Source organism: Hemitrygon akajei, chromosome 12 (assembly GCF_048418815.1).
Source record: "Hemitrygon akajei chromosome 12, sHemAka1.3, whole genome shotgun sequence".
Taxonomy (NCBI): domain Eukaryota; kingdom Metazoa; phylum Chordata; class Chondrichthyes; order Myliobatiformes; family Dasyatidae; genus Hemitrygon; species Hemitrygon akajei.
In genome coordinates this window covers 108,919,297-108,933,566 of record NC_133135.1, presented here as the reverse complement: position 1 = coordinate 108,933,566, position 14,270 = coordinate 108,919,297, and the positions used below count along the sequence as shown (strand labels likewise).

At 46.7% G+C, this 14,270-nt stretch overlaps 1 protein-coding gene across 3 annotated transcripts in view; it reads left to right on the top strand.

Moving 5' to 3' along the window:
- Positions 1-14,270, top strand: part of LOC140737369 (SPARC-related modular calcium-binding protein 1-like) — a 237,157-nt gene that overhangs the window by 71,950 nt on the left and 150,937 nt on the right. The window lies entirely within an intron of this gene.

The following is a 14,270-nucleotide window of genomic DNA, read 5'->3' as shown; positions in this document are numbered from 1 at the left end:
GTCAGGGAGAGAAATTTTGGATTAGTTTTCCGATGGAAAAGAATCCTCTGAAATGTAACCCCCGTGAAACCATTTAGCGCCCATCGTAATCTCGTTAAAACATAACACGGGGTAGCAGGATTAGTACGTGTACTCCGTATTGAGTTTGCGACCACCATGCACAAAAGATTGAAAACAAATGTGATACGATGCTGGCTTCAAGCTGAAGGTTGGTGATTTTGCTAAAGGAACGAATAATTCTGCAGCTGCTAAGAAGTTTAGTGTAAACGAGAAACAAGTGAGAGAGTGGAGAAAGGCAGAGGACACGCTGAGGGAAATGCCAAAGACGAAATGTGCAAACCGCGGGAAAACACGCCAGTGGCCAGAACTGGAAGAAAAAGTTTTAGAGTGGGTGAATCACCAGCGATCGTCCGGATACATTGTTACCAGAGAAATAATTCGAGTTCAAGCATTGAAATGGGACGAAAAATACCGTGAGGTCAGCGAAAATTTCAGAGCTACGCGAAGTTGGTGCACCCGATCTATGAATAGACGTAATCTTGTTTTGAGACAAAAAACAAAGATTGCTCAGAAAATTCCCGCGGGATGTTGTTTATGTTCAAGAACGCTGCTGGATGGACGAAGTGGGTTAAAGAGATGTGGCGTCGACGTCCCGAAGGTTTCAGGAAGGAAAAGTCGCTACTTGTCTGGGACCTGTTCAAAGTGCACTTGTCAGGTGAGACAAAACAACATTGAAAGCTGAAAATATGGACATTGCAGTCATCCCTGGTGGCTTGATCTCTGTGCTCCAGCCACCAGATGTGAGTTTAAACAAACCAAAGAATTCATGCGTCGACACTGGAACCAATTTGACTCAAAAACAGCCAATAAATACGACCTGTCTTCTGTGTATTAGTTTTTCCGAAGTTGGCACCCTCTGTATAAGCTGACCCCCTAATTTTAGGACCAAAATTTAGCCAAATTCTCGGCTCTTACACCAGAATTTACGGTAGTATATATACATAAAATAAGTAGCGCAAAAAGAGAGAAAAGATGTAGTGAGGTGTTCATTGTTCAATGTCCATTCAGAAACCTGATGACAGAGGGGAAGAAGCTGTTCCTGAACCTGTGTGTCTTCAGGCTCCTGTACCTCCTCCCTGATGGTAGCAATGAGAACAAGGCATGTCCTGGGTAATGGGAGTCCTCACTGCTTAAAGACGTTGTGGATACTATATAGCAGCCATTCTCAGTGGGGGCCATATGGCCCCATTGGGGGCCCTGGCACATTAGAAGGGGGCCACCGACTGAAAACAGTGAGAAGGGGAGCCCCATGTGTTTATGGGGGCCCTGGTAACAGAACCGATGAAATACCCAAGCAGCAACCTTCATTGGAGTCAATAATTTCCCTTCTATTTATAATACCTTTCCAACACACCGTTTGAATTTGGCACACCTGGTAAATTCATTGCTTTTGAATTTATTTTGAATCCATTTGAAGTACAACCCACCCAAGCTGAGGCAGAAATTCAAGAGAGTTTGATTGATATAACTGCACGTTGTCAGTTCAGTCAGTTTCAAAAAAAGAGTTTTGGACCAAGAGTGATCTGCTGAATAAATTTACAACACTGTAGGAAAAAGCCCAAAGATTTTTTTTATCGCCTTTCCCTCAACATATTTGGTTGGGAGCGGATTCTGCAAGGTAGCTTCCTTGACAAAATCCAGGAACAGAATTGATATCGCAAAAAGAGGCGGCCTCCGACTGTCATTGCCTAATATCATGAAACTTGCGGAAAAGCACCAAGATCAAGGATCACATTCGGCCTGATAGATGTTTAATTTCATACAGTCTTTCTTAAAGTTTTGTCCAGTATGTCAGAATGTTCAAGTTTTCTTGGTGTTCAATAATAAATGATTTTCTGTCTATCTGTTTGTGTTGTATCCCTGTCTGAAAGGGGGCCCTGGAACCCGAGAAGAGCCCCTAAAGGGGCCGTGGCCAAAAAACGGTTGAGAATCGCTGCTATATAGGCTAAAGCTCATGATGGAGCTGACTGAGTTCACAACTTTCTGCAGCTTATTTCAATCCTGTGCAGTAACCTCCTGCCCCACACCAGACAGTGATGCAGCCATTTAGAAAGATCTCCACGGTACATCTGTAGGAATCAGCTGCTGTCATGTCGTGTTTGGAATTGCATCGATCTTAAAACTGGAACTCCCCAACACCCACGTGGTCGTGGGGAGAACGTGCAAACTCCCCAACACACACGTGGTCGCGGGGAGAACGTACAAACTCCCCAACACCCACGTGGTCGCGGGGAGAACGTGCAAACTCCCCAACACCCACGTGGTCGCGGGGAGAACGTGCAAACTCCCCAACACCCACGTGGTCGCGGGGAGAACGTGCAAACGCCCCAACACCCACGTGGTCGCGGGGAGAACGTGCAAACTCCCCAACACCCACGTGGTCGCGGGGAGAACGTGCAAACTCCCCAACACCCACGTGGTCGCGGGGAGAACGTGCAAACTCCCCAACACCCACGTGGTCGCGGGGAGAACGTGCAAACTCCCCAACATCCACGTGGTCGCGGGGAGAACGTGCAAACTCCCCAACACCCACGTGGTCGCGGGGAGAACGTGCAAACTCCCCAACACCCACGTGGTCGCGGGGAGAATATACACAACTGCTTGCAGTGGTTGGATTTGAAACCTGATTTCTGACACTGTAAAGGGCTGCGCTGGCCTGGATATCCGGCTGTATGATCTCGTATCCCTATGATACGATGAACCCAACGGATAGATCTGACCTCTCACTCAGCTTTGAGCCAGTGGAGTGGAACAAGTAAGGACAGTTCCTACCAAGATGAAAAGAAACTGCTGATGTTATAACCTACTCCAAGATCAATGTCACCCTTCCTTCCCACATAGCCTTTCATTGTTCAATCATCCATGTGTATGTCTAGCGTCGCGCTAGCAACTCGGCCTCGTAAAAACACAAATAACTTGCTGCGGAAACACCGCCGTGACGGTGCCCCGATAACTCCACTGCCCAGTTAAGGGCTGTTCTTCTTCTTCTATGTGTATACCTACGAGTTTCTTAAATGTCAGTAATATACCTGCCTCTACTACTTGCTGTGTTTTTAAAACAAAACTTGCCTCTGACTGAACCCTCTATACCATATGTGTCAAACTCAAGGCCCGCGGGCCAAATCCGGCCCGCGAGATAATATCTAATTACTATTAAAGCTGGCCCCAGTAATCGAAGCACCTATGGCGTATGATATGGCTAATGCTGAGTTTATTCAGGTACCAGGTTTTCAGGGTTTTTAGTGTTTATTCAGCAGTCTTGCTCGGCAGTCTTCTTCATAAGAAACGGAATTTGTAAAGTGAAACACTTTGTAGTTATAGCAGAGACTGAGACACATGAGAGCAGGCTGAAAAAACGGAGGCAACGAAAGCTGCGTTCGCACGCGTCCGACTGATCCGGCCCGCATGAAGCTGCATTTTGCTCAATCCGGCCCGTGACCTAAAATGAGTTTGACACCCCTGCTCTATACTTTCCACCAATCATCTTAAAATTTTATTACGATGATTGGAGGGAATTAGCTATTTCCACCCTGGGAAAAAGTTTCTGGCTGTCCACTCGATCTCTGCCTCTTATCATCATATAGCGGTTGTCCTTTATGTCGGACAATGACAGGAAACCCGTGCGGGAGAGTTTTCAAAGTGGAAAAGCCGTTGCACTGGGAGAGTTCCGCTCTCTCAGCAGTCCAGGAACAAGCGTTACCGCCGGGGCCTTCCCGGTTGTAGTGGATGACCGTGATGTCATCTGTGCCTCATCGTGCCCTTCGCTCGCCATGGGGCAGAGCCGCCTTCCTGGCCATTGGAGCTCATCCGGCCAGTCTGTCAGAGCTGACCTTGCTGGGACAGGCATGTCCTTATCTCACAGGGTGTGAGGCTTGCCGGCTACCCTCACCCGTCGAAGCAGTGTACCGGGGACCAAAGATGAGTGAGCTGTCCTGGGATGGACCTTCACCAGAGGTGCTTCCCCCTCCCTGGACACTCCATGAACTCCTATCATTTTGATCTGTGTATCTTATCGTCTTGCACACCTCCATCAAGCCACCTCTCATCCTGCTTCGCTCCAAAGAGAAAATCCTGAGCTCCCTCAACCTTTCCCCATAAGACACGCTCTCTAATCCGGACAGCATCCTGGTGAATCTCCTCTACACCCTCTCTAATCCGGACAGCATCCTGGTAAATCTCCTCTGCACCCTCTCTAATCCGGACAGCATCCTGGTGAATCTCCTCTACACGCTCTCTAATCCGGACAGCATCCTGGTGAATCTCCTCTGCACCCTCTCTAATCCAGACAGCATCCTGGTGAATCTCCTCTACACCCTCTCTAATCCGGACAGCATCCTGGTAAATCTCCTCTGCACCCTCTCTAATCCGGACAGCATCCTGGTAAATCTCCTCTGCACCCTCTCTAATCCGGACAGCATCCTGGTGAATCTCCTCTACACGCTCTCTAATCCGGACAGCATCCTGGTGAATCTCCTCTACACCCTCTCTAATCCAGACAGCATCCTGGTGAATCTCCTCTACACCCTCTCTAATCCGGACAGCATCCTGGTGAATCTCCTCTGCACCCTCTCTAATCCAGACAGCATCCTGGTGAATCTCCTCTACACCCTCTCTAATCCGGACAGCATCCTGGTGAATCTCCTCTACACGCTCTCTAATCCGGACAGCATCCTGGTGAATCTCCTCTACACCCTCTCTAATCCGGACAGCATCCTGGTGAATCTCCTCTACACCCTCTCTAATCCGGACAGCATCCTGGTGAATCTCCTCTGCACCCTCTCTGAAGCTTCCTGTAATGAAGCGACCAGAGCGGAACGCAATGTTGCAAGTGTGGTCCAACCAGCGTTTTACAGAGCGGCAACATTATCTCACAGATCTTGAGCACAGTCCTCGGGCTAATAAAGGCCAGCACACCAGCCTTAAAACCATTTAAAAAATCTAGGATAAACACTGGCTGATACTTGTAAACGTGAGAAAGACTGCCGATGCTGGATATTCAAAGCCAGACACACACACACACACACACAGTGCTGGAGGAAGTCAGTAGGTCAGGCAACATCTTTGGAAATTTCAGGGTGAATCCCTTCTTCAGGACTGAGAAGAAAGGGAGAAGACGCCAGAATACAAAGGTGGGGGAAATGGAAGCTAGAAGGTGATAGGTAAAGCCAGGTAGATGGGAAAGGTCACAGATAGCTAGAAGGTGATGGGTAAAGCCAGGTAGATGGGAAAGGTCATGGATAGCTAGAAGGTGATAGGTAAAGCCAGGTCATGGGCTGGAGAAGGAGGAATCTGATAGGAGAGGACAGTGGACCATAGAGGAAAGTAAAGGGGGGGGGGGGACCCAGGGGAGGTGGGAGGCAGGTGAGATGTGGTAAGAGGCCAGAGTGGGTAATAGAAGAAGAGGGGAGGTGGAGGGAAACTTTTTTTTACAGGAAGGAGAAATTGATATTGTGGCGAGCATTTGGTCCATAATGACAGACGAGGAAGCTCTTTAACTCAACAACAGTTTTATTGTGATAGACACAAGACAGACCGGGCACCGTGACCCGGAGAGTGAAACCCCCCTCCCCCGGTCTCATACAGACGGAGGAAGTGACCATCACACACCCTGGTTACAGTTAAGGTGACCCTCAAGTACACAAGGAAATCACTGTATAACCCGAGCTAAAATGTAACAGTAAATGAACCAGAACTTCCCACCATAACCCCACAAAAGCATCTTAACACAAGAACAATAAACAGTGCTGGTGATTAGGAATGCAGAGACGGGCTGTCGACCGCGCTCCCACCCAGAACGTCACAATATTAATGCCATCAGGCTGGAGGCTCCTTCAACCTGAGGCTGAACTCATCTTGGGTTGATAATTGTTTTCTGGCCAGCAGTGAGAAATTTTCTTTCACTTGAAGTCATTCAGTTTCTTCTGTAAACATAATACTGGTGTTTCTGAGATGGTTTGTTAATATGGGAGGAATGTTGGTTGATGGGTGGAGTAAGATAACTTCCGCCAAACAATGGCATCAAGTCCTGGAATTAATTCAGTCTTCAGGGGGATGAGCTCATCGAAGGACCTGCTAGGTGTGAGGCGATTCACTGTCCAGAGGCTGTGCAGTGATGTCTTTAAGAGCTGGAAGTGCTTTGACAGTTTGCTTAGTTTTTGAATAGCTTTTTTCACTGACTGGGAAACACGACCATAAGATATGGCAGCAGAACTAGGCCGTTTGGCCCATCGAGTCTGCTCCGCCATTTCATCATGGCTGATCCATTTCCCTCTCAACCCCAATCTCCTGCCTTCTACCTGTATTCCTTCATGCTCCGACTATTTAAGAATCTATCAACCTCTGCCTTAAGTATACCCAGTGACTTGGCCTCCACAGTCACCCGTGGCAATGAATTCCACAGATTCACCACTCCCCGGCTAAAAAAAATCCTCCTCATTTCCGTTCTAAAAAGGACACCCCTGAATTCTGAGGCCATGTCCTCTGGTCTTAGGCCCCGTTGGAAACATCCTCTCCACATCCAGTCTATCGAGGCCTTTCAACCTTTGATAGGTTTCAATGAAATACCCCACCTCATTCTTCTAATTCCAGTGAGTACAGGCCCAGAGTCTTCAGATGCTCTTCATATGACGAGCCATTCAATCCTGGAATCATCTTCATGAGCCTCCTTTGAACCCTCTCCAATGACAGCACATCCTTTCTTAGATATGCTGCCCAAACCTGCTCACAATACTCCAAGTGAGACCTCACCAGTGCTTCATAAAGCCTCAATGTTACATCCTTGCTTTTATATTCTTGGAATCAAGTGATATGCCCAGAACTTAAAGCACAAGACACTCAGACTCTTCTCGGGCTTCCAGCTGGGTACAGGCCTCAATTTTAATGGACATTTCGATGACAGACTCCGCCATAAACTCCCAAAGCCATTGGCGCGGCACAGCAGTTTTGGCTTTTGGGACCGCCTGGTGAAGGAAGCCATTGAAGTAAAATTAGAGAATAAGAATTTTAATAAAGATGAAGGTCTCACCCTAAGTAAGAACTGGAATACAATTTTAAAAAGATGGGGCAGCGGAAACCTGATTGGATGAGGACTAATCAATCGGGACTGGAGTTAAGTGTATATACCACCGGACTAGATATGCCTAGGCATCATCCCTGATGAAGATTGTCGCCAGAACATTAGGCAAAACCAACAACTGTACCTGGCTGGAAGCCTAACAAGAGATTATGTGTCATATACACCAGGAAAGCACGAGATCTCTTTCCAGAAGTCAAAGAGAAGGAAAAATTGCTAAAGTTGTTCCAAGCATGCAGTACTTGCTTGTCTGAACAAACAAAAATTCCAAGAGAGGATAAAATAAATCGAGAAATAATTAGGGCAGCATTTTGCTTTCTCCGTGTTTCAAATGAATTCTGCTTAGGGGCGCCATGATAACATTTTTTACTTGTGCCCTTAGCTCCCAGTGGAGCATCGACCATTGATGACCTCCTGTCCTCATCATCCAAAGTCGATGGTATGGTTGGAGGTCATCAGTGTTTCTGTAATCCATTGTATCCTCTGTACAGGGGATTGGCCTGTACAGCTTCACCAGAGCCCTGTTGGCCTGCCTTACCCGTCTCCACCTCTCGCAATGGGGACGCTGAGGGGCCCCACGATAACGTCACAGCTATTGTACCTCAGGGTGTCAGAGTTCAGAGTTCAATTCTGGTTGTCTGTAAGGAGTTTGTACATTCTCCCCGTGAATGCGTGGGGTTCTGGTTTCCTCCCAAAGATGTACCAGTTAGTAGGTTAATCGGTGATTGTAAATTGCCTTGTGATTGGGTTAGGGTTAAATAGGTGGGTCACTTGGCGGTATGACTCGGAAGGGCAGAAGGGCCTGTTCTGTGCCAACGCATGTGGTGCATGCAAGCTTGGTTTCAATCTTCAAGAGAAGTTTGGATAGGTACATAGTTTAATGTAGCTATTTCATATATATCTATACCTATCTATACACACACACATATATACAGCCTCCCGATGAGCCTGTGATTTCAGTTTCTGAGGCCGATGTGAGAGCACGATGAACCTACGGAAAGCATCTGACCCAGACGGGGTACCTGGCCGAGTACCAAAGACCTGATGTTGATCAACTGGCTGGAGCGTTCACTGAGATCTTTAACCCCTTGTTTCAGCAGACTGAGGTACCCAGCTGGTTCAAGTGGGCCTCAATTACACCTAAGAAAAAGTGGTGACTTGCCTCAGTGACTATCGTCCAGTCGCACTTACATCCACAGAGAGGCCGATGAAGCGTATCAACTCCTTTCTGAGAAGCGACCTGGATCCACTTCAGTTTGCCTGCCGGCACAACAGGATCTTAGCAGATGCCATCTCATTGGCTCTCCTCTCAACCCTGGAACATCTGGGCAGCAAAGGTACATACATCAAGAAGCTCTTTATCGACCACAGCTCAGCATTTAATACCATCATCGCCTCAAAACTAATCAAAGCTTCAAGGCGTTAGCCTCAATATCTCCTTGTGCAATTGGATCCTCAATTTCCTCACTTGCAGACCCCAGTCAGCTTGGATTGGTGACAACATCTCCTTCATGATCTCCATCAGCACTGGTGCACCATGAGGATTTGTGCTTAGCCCCTGCTCTACTCACTTCACACGTATGACTGTGGGGCTAATCACAGTTCCAATACCATATTCAAATTTACTGCTGACACCATTGTCTTTGGCCAAGTCAAAGGTGGTGATAAATCAGCATATAGGAAGCAGTTTGAAAGTCTGATTGGCTGGTACCATAACAACAAACCTCTCACTCAATGTCAGAAAGATCAGGGAGCTAATTATTGACTTCAGGAGGAAGAAGACAAAGGTTCATGAGCCAGTCCTCATTGGAGGATCAAAGGTGGAGAGGGTTAAGAACTTTAAATTCCTCAGTTTTATTATTTTGGAGGATCAGTCCTGGGCTCAGCACTTACTTCCTTAGGAGTTTATGAAGATTCGGCATCATATCTAGAAGTTTGACAATTTTCTGTAGACTTATGAGAGTATATTGACTGACTACATCAGTCTGGTATGGAAACACCAATATCCTTGAAAGGAAAATCCTATAAAAAGTAGTGGATGCGGACCAGTTCATCACTGGTAAAGCCCTCTTCACCACTGGGCACACCTACACGGAGAGTTGTTGCTGGAAAGTAGCATCCATCATCAGGGACCCCCGCCACCCAGGACACGCTCCCTTCTCGCTGCTGCTATTGGGTATAAGTGCCTCAGGACTCACACCGCCAGGTTCTGGAGCAGTTACTATCCCTCAACCATTAGGCTCTTGAACCAAAGAGGATAACTTCACTCAACTTCACTTGCCCCATCATTGAAATGTTCCCACAACCAATGGCTTCACTTTCAAGGACTCTTCATCTCAATGTTTATTGCATGCTTGCCTGTTTGTTTATCTGTTTATTTATCAATCAATTTATTAATTCATCTGGCTGTCTATTTATTTATAGATAATAATTATTATTGTTTCTTGTTTTTATGTATGGTTTGTTGTCTTTTGCACACCAGTTGAATGCCCATTTGGTATGGCCTTTCATTGATTCCATTATGGGTGTTGCATTTATTGAATATGCCCCCAAGAAAACATCCCTGTGGATTGTAAATGGTGATTGTAAACGGTCCTGTTCACCCTGTACACATCAGACTTCCAATATAACTCGGAGTCCTGCCATGTGCAGAAGTTCGCTGATGACACGGCCATAGTGGGGTGTGTCAGGAATGGACAGGAGGAGGAGTATAGGAAACTGATACAGGACTTTGTGATATGGTGCAACTCAAACTACCTGCGTCTCAATATCACCAAGACCAAGGAGATGGTGGTGGACTTTAGGAGATCTAGGCCTCATATGGAGCCAGTGATCATTAATGGAGAATGTGTGGAGCAGGTTAAGACCTACAAGTATCTGGGAGTACAGTTAGACGAGAAGCTAGACTGGACTGCCAACACAGATGCCTTGTGCAGGAAGGCACAGAGTCGACTGTACTTCCTTAGAAGGTTGGCGTCATTCAATGTCTGTAGTGGGATGCTGAAGATGTTCTATAGGTCAGTTGTGGAGAGCGCCCTCTTCTTTGTGGTGGCGTGTTGGGGAGGAAGCATTAAGAAGAGGGACGCCTCACGTCTTAATAAGCTGGTAAGGAAGGCGGGCTCTGTCGTGGGCAAAGTACTGGAGAGTTTAACATCGGTAGCTGAGCGAAGGGCGCTGAGTAGGCTACGGTCAATTATGGATAACTCTGAACATCCTCTACATAGCACCATCCAGAGACAGAGAAGCAGTTTCAGTGACAGGTTACTATCGATGCAATGCTCCTCAGACAGGATGAAGAGGTCAATACTCCCCAATGCCATTAGGCTTTACAATTCTACCGCCAGGACTTAAGAACTTTTTAAAAGCTATTATTAATGCTTTTTGAGATAGTGATTTAGATGCATATCATATTTTTTACTGAGTTAAGTATTGTATGTAATTAGTTTTGCTACAACAAGTGTATGGGACATTGGAAAAAAGTTGAATTTCCCCATGGGGATGAATAAAGTATCTATCTATCTATATATGAGTATTTTGATAATAAATTTACTTTGAACCTTGAACTTTGACCTGAGTACTCTGAGCAGTAGACTGTGACCTTTGTAGTGAGTGACCTTTACTAATCAACCCCTTCTTTAAATATACCCAATGACTTGGTCTCCACGGCTGTCTGTGACAATAAATTCCCCAGATTCACCACTCTCTGGCTAAAGAAATTCCTCCTCATCTCTGTCCTAATGAGATAACGTTATACTCTGAAGCTGTGTCCTCTGGTCCTAGACTCCCTCTCTATTGACAACATCCTCCCCACGTCCACACCATTCGCTGGTGGGGGTCTAGTTTCATAGTCTGGGCATCTCTTATTCCCCTGCAACTACCTGTTGACCTTCCTCACAAGGAGAAAATCTCCCCATGCTCTTTATCCAACCGTCCTCCATCAAAGATCTCTCCCTTGGTCTCTTCAGAGAAAACACACCCGTGCTGCACACGGCTGACGTCTGCTATAGTGACTTTCACAAGTAGCGGTGTCAGGTCAGGGAGAATGCTCGGTAAAAATCTGTGGCGTATTGCACATGGCATTCTGGGCCACTACTTTGATTGTTGTTCCTCTCCGCACTTCGGGTGCTAGCCTTGCCTTCTCTTTAGCACTTGTCTGTTTTCTTACGAGGCCGAGTTGTTAGCTCGACGCTCAAACCAACGCGGATGGAATGGGCTCTGGTTGGATTTGAACCTGGAGGTCCGGTGCAGGTGCCCCTACACCACCGGCCAGCTAATTACTTTGACTGGCGCATCGTAAATCATTTATAGAATTACAAATACACCCAGCTGAAGTGGATTTAAAATGACATGAGTCACGAGAAAGCAGCACTTTTTTATGAACTGGCTGCCCCATTTTCACTTGTGGTATGGTTTACAGCGAGCAAGCTGTAAGGACAAGAAGACTCTTCACTGGGAAAGAACTTAACAGAACACAAGAAAGTTTGCAGATCCTAATAATCCAGAGTGACACTCTCAAAATGCTGGAAGAACTCAGCAGGTCAGGCAGCATCGATGGAAAAGAGTAAACAATTGGTGTTTCAAGTTGAGATCCTTCTCCAGCCCTTGACCGTTTCCACCCACCTGGCTTCACCTATCACCTCCCATCTTCCCCTCCCTCCATCTTTTTATTTTGGCATTGACTGGAAAAGAAAAGGGAAGATACCAGAATAAAAAGGTCGTGGGAGGGGAAGAAGGCTAATTAGGTGATAGGTGAAGCCAAGTGGGTGAGAAAGTCCAAGAGCTGGAGAAACATAGAACATAGAAATCTACAGCGCATCACAGGCCCTTCGGCCCACAATGTTGTGCCGACCATGTAGCCTACTCTAGAAACTGCCTAGAACTTCCCTACCGCGTAGCTTTCGATTTTTCTAAACTTCATGTATCTGTCTTAAGAGCCACTTAAACGACCTTATTCCATGCACCCACCACTCTCCGTGTGGAAAAGAATTACCTCTGACATCCCCCCTACCACTCCCAAGCAGCTTAACCCCCTGTGACCCCCTGCGTTAGCCACTTCAGCCCTGGAAAAAGCCTCTGGCTATCCACACGATCAATGCCCCTCATCATCTTATACACCTCTATCAGGTCACCTCTCATCCTCCGTCGCTCTAAGGAGAAAAGGCCAAGTTCACTCAACCTATTCTCATAAGGCATGCTCCCCAGTCCAGGCAACATCCTCGTAACTCTCTTCTGCACTCTCTCTATAGTATCTACATCCTTCCTGTAGTGAGATGAGCGGAACTGAACACGGTGGGTCTTGTATAGCTACAAGAATGAACCTTATAGGACAGGAGAGTGGACCACAGGAGAAAGGGAAGGAGGAGGGGACCCCGGCAGAGGTGATGGGCAGGTCAGAAGAAGTAAGAGGCCAAAATGGGGAATAGAGGGAGAGGGGAAGGGAATCTTTTTTTGCTTACCAGAAGGAGAAATCAATATTCATGCCATCAGGACGGAGGCTACCCGGATGGAATATAAGATGTTGCTCCTCCAGTGGCAAGATGAAGTTTGTAACCTAAGAACAGAAGTTGAACAGTTTAGCTTGTGGGCTTCAGATTGTGGACTTCAGCAGAGAGAGAGTGGAAATTTGACTGAGTGGTGTAATAGCAAGAGCAACCTCTCACTCAATGTCAATAAGACCAAGGAACTGATAATAGACTTCAGGAGGGAAACCCGAGGTCCTTGAGCCAGTAATCATCGAAGGATCAGAGGTGGAGTAACTTTAAATTCCTGGTGTCTCTATTTCAGAGGAACTGAACTTCTATAGATGTGTGGTGGGAAGTATGCTGACTGGCTGTATTATGAGAACACTGATGAGTGGAAAATCCTACAAAAAGTGGTGGATTTACCCAGTACATCACGGGTAAAACCTCCCAACAATTGAGCACATCTACATGAAATGTTGCCGTAGAAAAGCAGCATCCATCATCCGGGACTCCACCACCCAGGCCATGCCCTTTTCTCACTGCTGCCATCAGGTAGAAGGTACAGGAGCCTCAGGACTCGCACCACCAGGTTAAAGAACAGTTACTACCCCTCAACCGTCAGGCTTCTGAACAAAAGGGGATAACTTCACTCATTCTACTTCTAATGTTCCCACAACCGATGGTCTCATTTTAAGGACTTTTTATCTTGTTATTTCATGTTCTCGTTATTTATTGCGGTTTTTTCAGATTTGCATCTGCACAGTTTGTTGTTCATTGATCCTGTTTACAGTTACTGTCCTATAGATTTGCTGAGTATGCCCGCAGGAGAAAGAATCTCGGGGTTGTATGTGGTGACATGTGCGTACTCTGATAATAAATTTTACTTTGAACGTTAAACCTGTCCCAACATTAAACGAGTTTAGAGATTAGCTTAATTTGGTGCACGTACATCGAAACCGGCAGTGAAACAGGTAATTTGTGTCAATGGCCAACGCAGTTACCGGGGACTCCACGCTTCTGGCACCAACACAGCATGCCCACCGCTTACTAACCGTAACCAGTACCTCTCTGGACTGTGGGAGGGAACCCGTGCGGTCACGGGGTAAATATACAAACTCCTTACCGGCCGCAGCGGGATTGAACCGGTGATCACTGGTGCTGTAATACATTGTGCTAGCCACTACGCCCCCCACGCTGCCCAAAGATGTTAACATTTTAGTTTGCTTCCCCAAAGAAATCTAGGCCTCATATGGAGCCAGTGATCATTAATGGAGAATGTGTGGAGCAGGTTAAGACCTACAAGTATCTGGGAGTACAGTTAGATGAGAAGCTAGACTGGACTGCCAACACAGATGCCTTGTGCAGGAAGGCACAGAGTCGACTGTACTTCCTTAGAAGGTTGGCGTCATTCAATGTCTGTAGTGAGATGCTGAAGATGTTCTATAGGTCAGTTGTGGAGAGCGCCCTCTTCTTTGTGGTGGCGTGTTGGGGAGGAAGCATTAAGAAGAGGGACGCCTCACGTCTTAATAAGCTGGTAAGGAAGGCGGGCTCTGTCGTGGGCAAAGTACTGGAGAGTTTAACATCGGTAGCTGAGCGAAGGGCGCTGAGTAGGCTACGGTCAATTATGGATAACTATGAACATCCTCTACATCACCATCCAGAGACAGAGAAGCAGT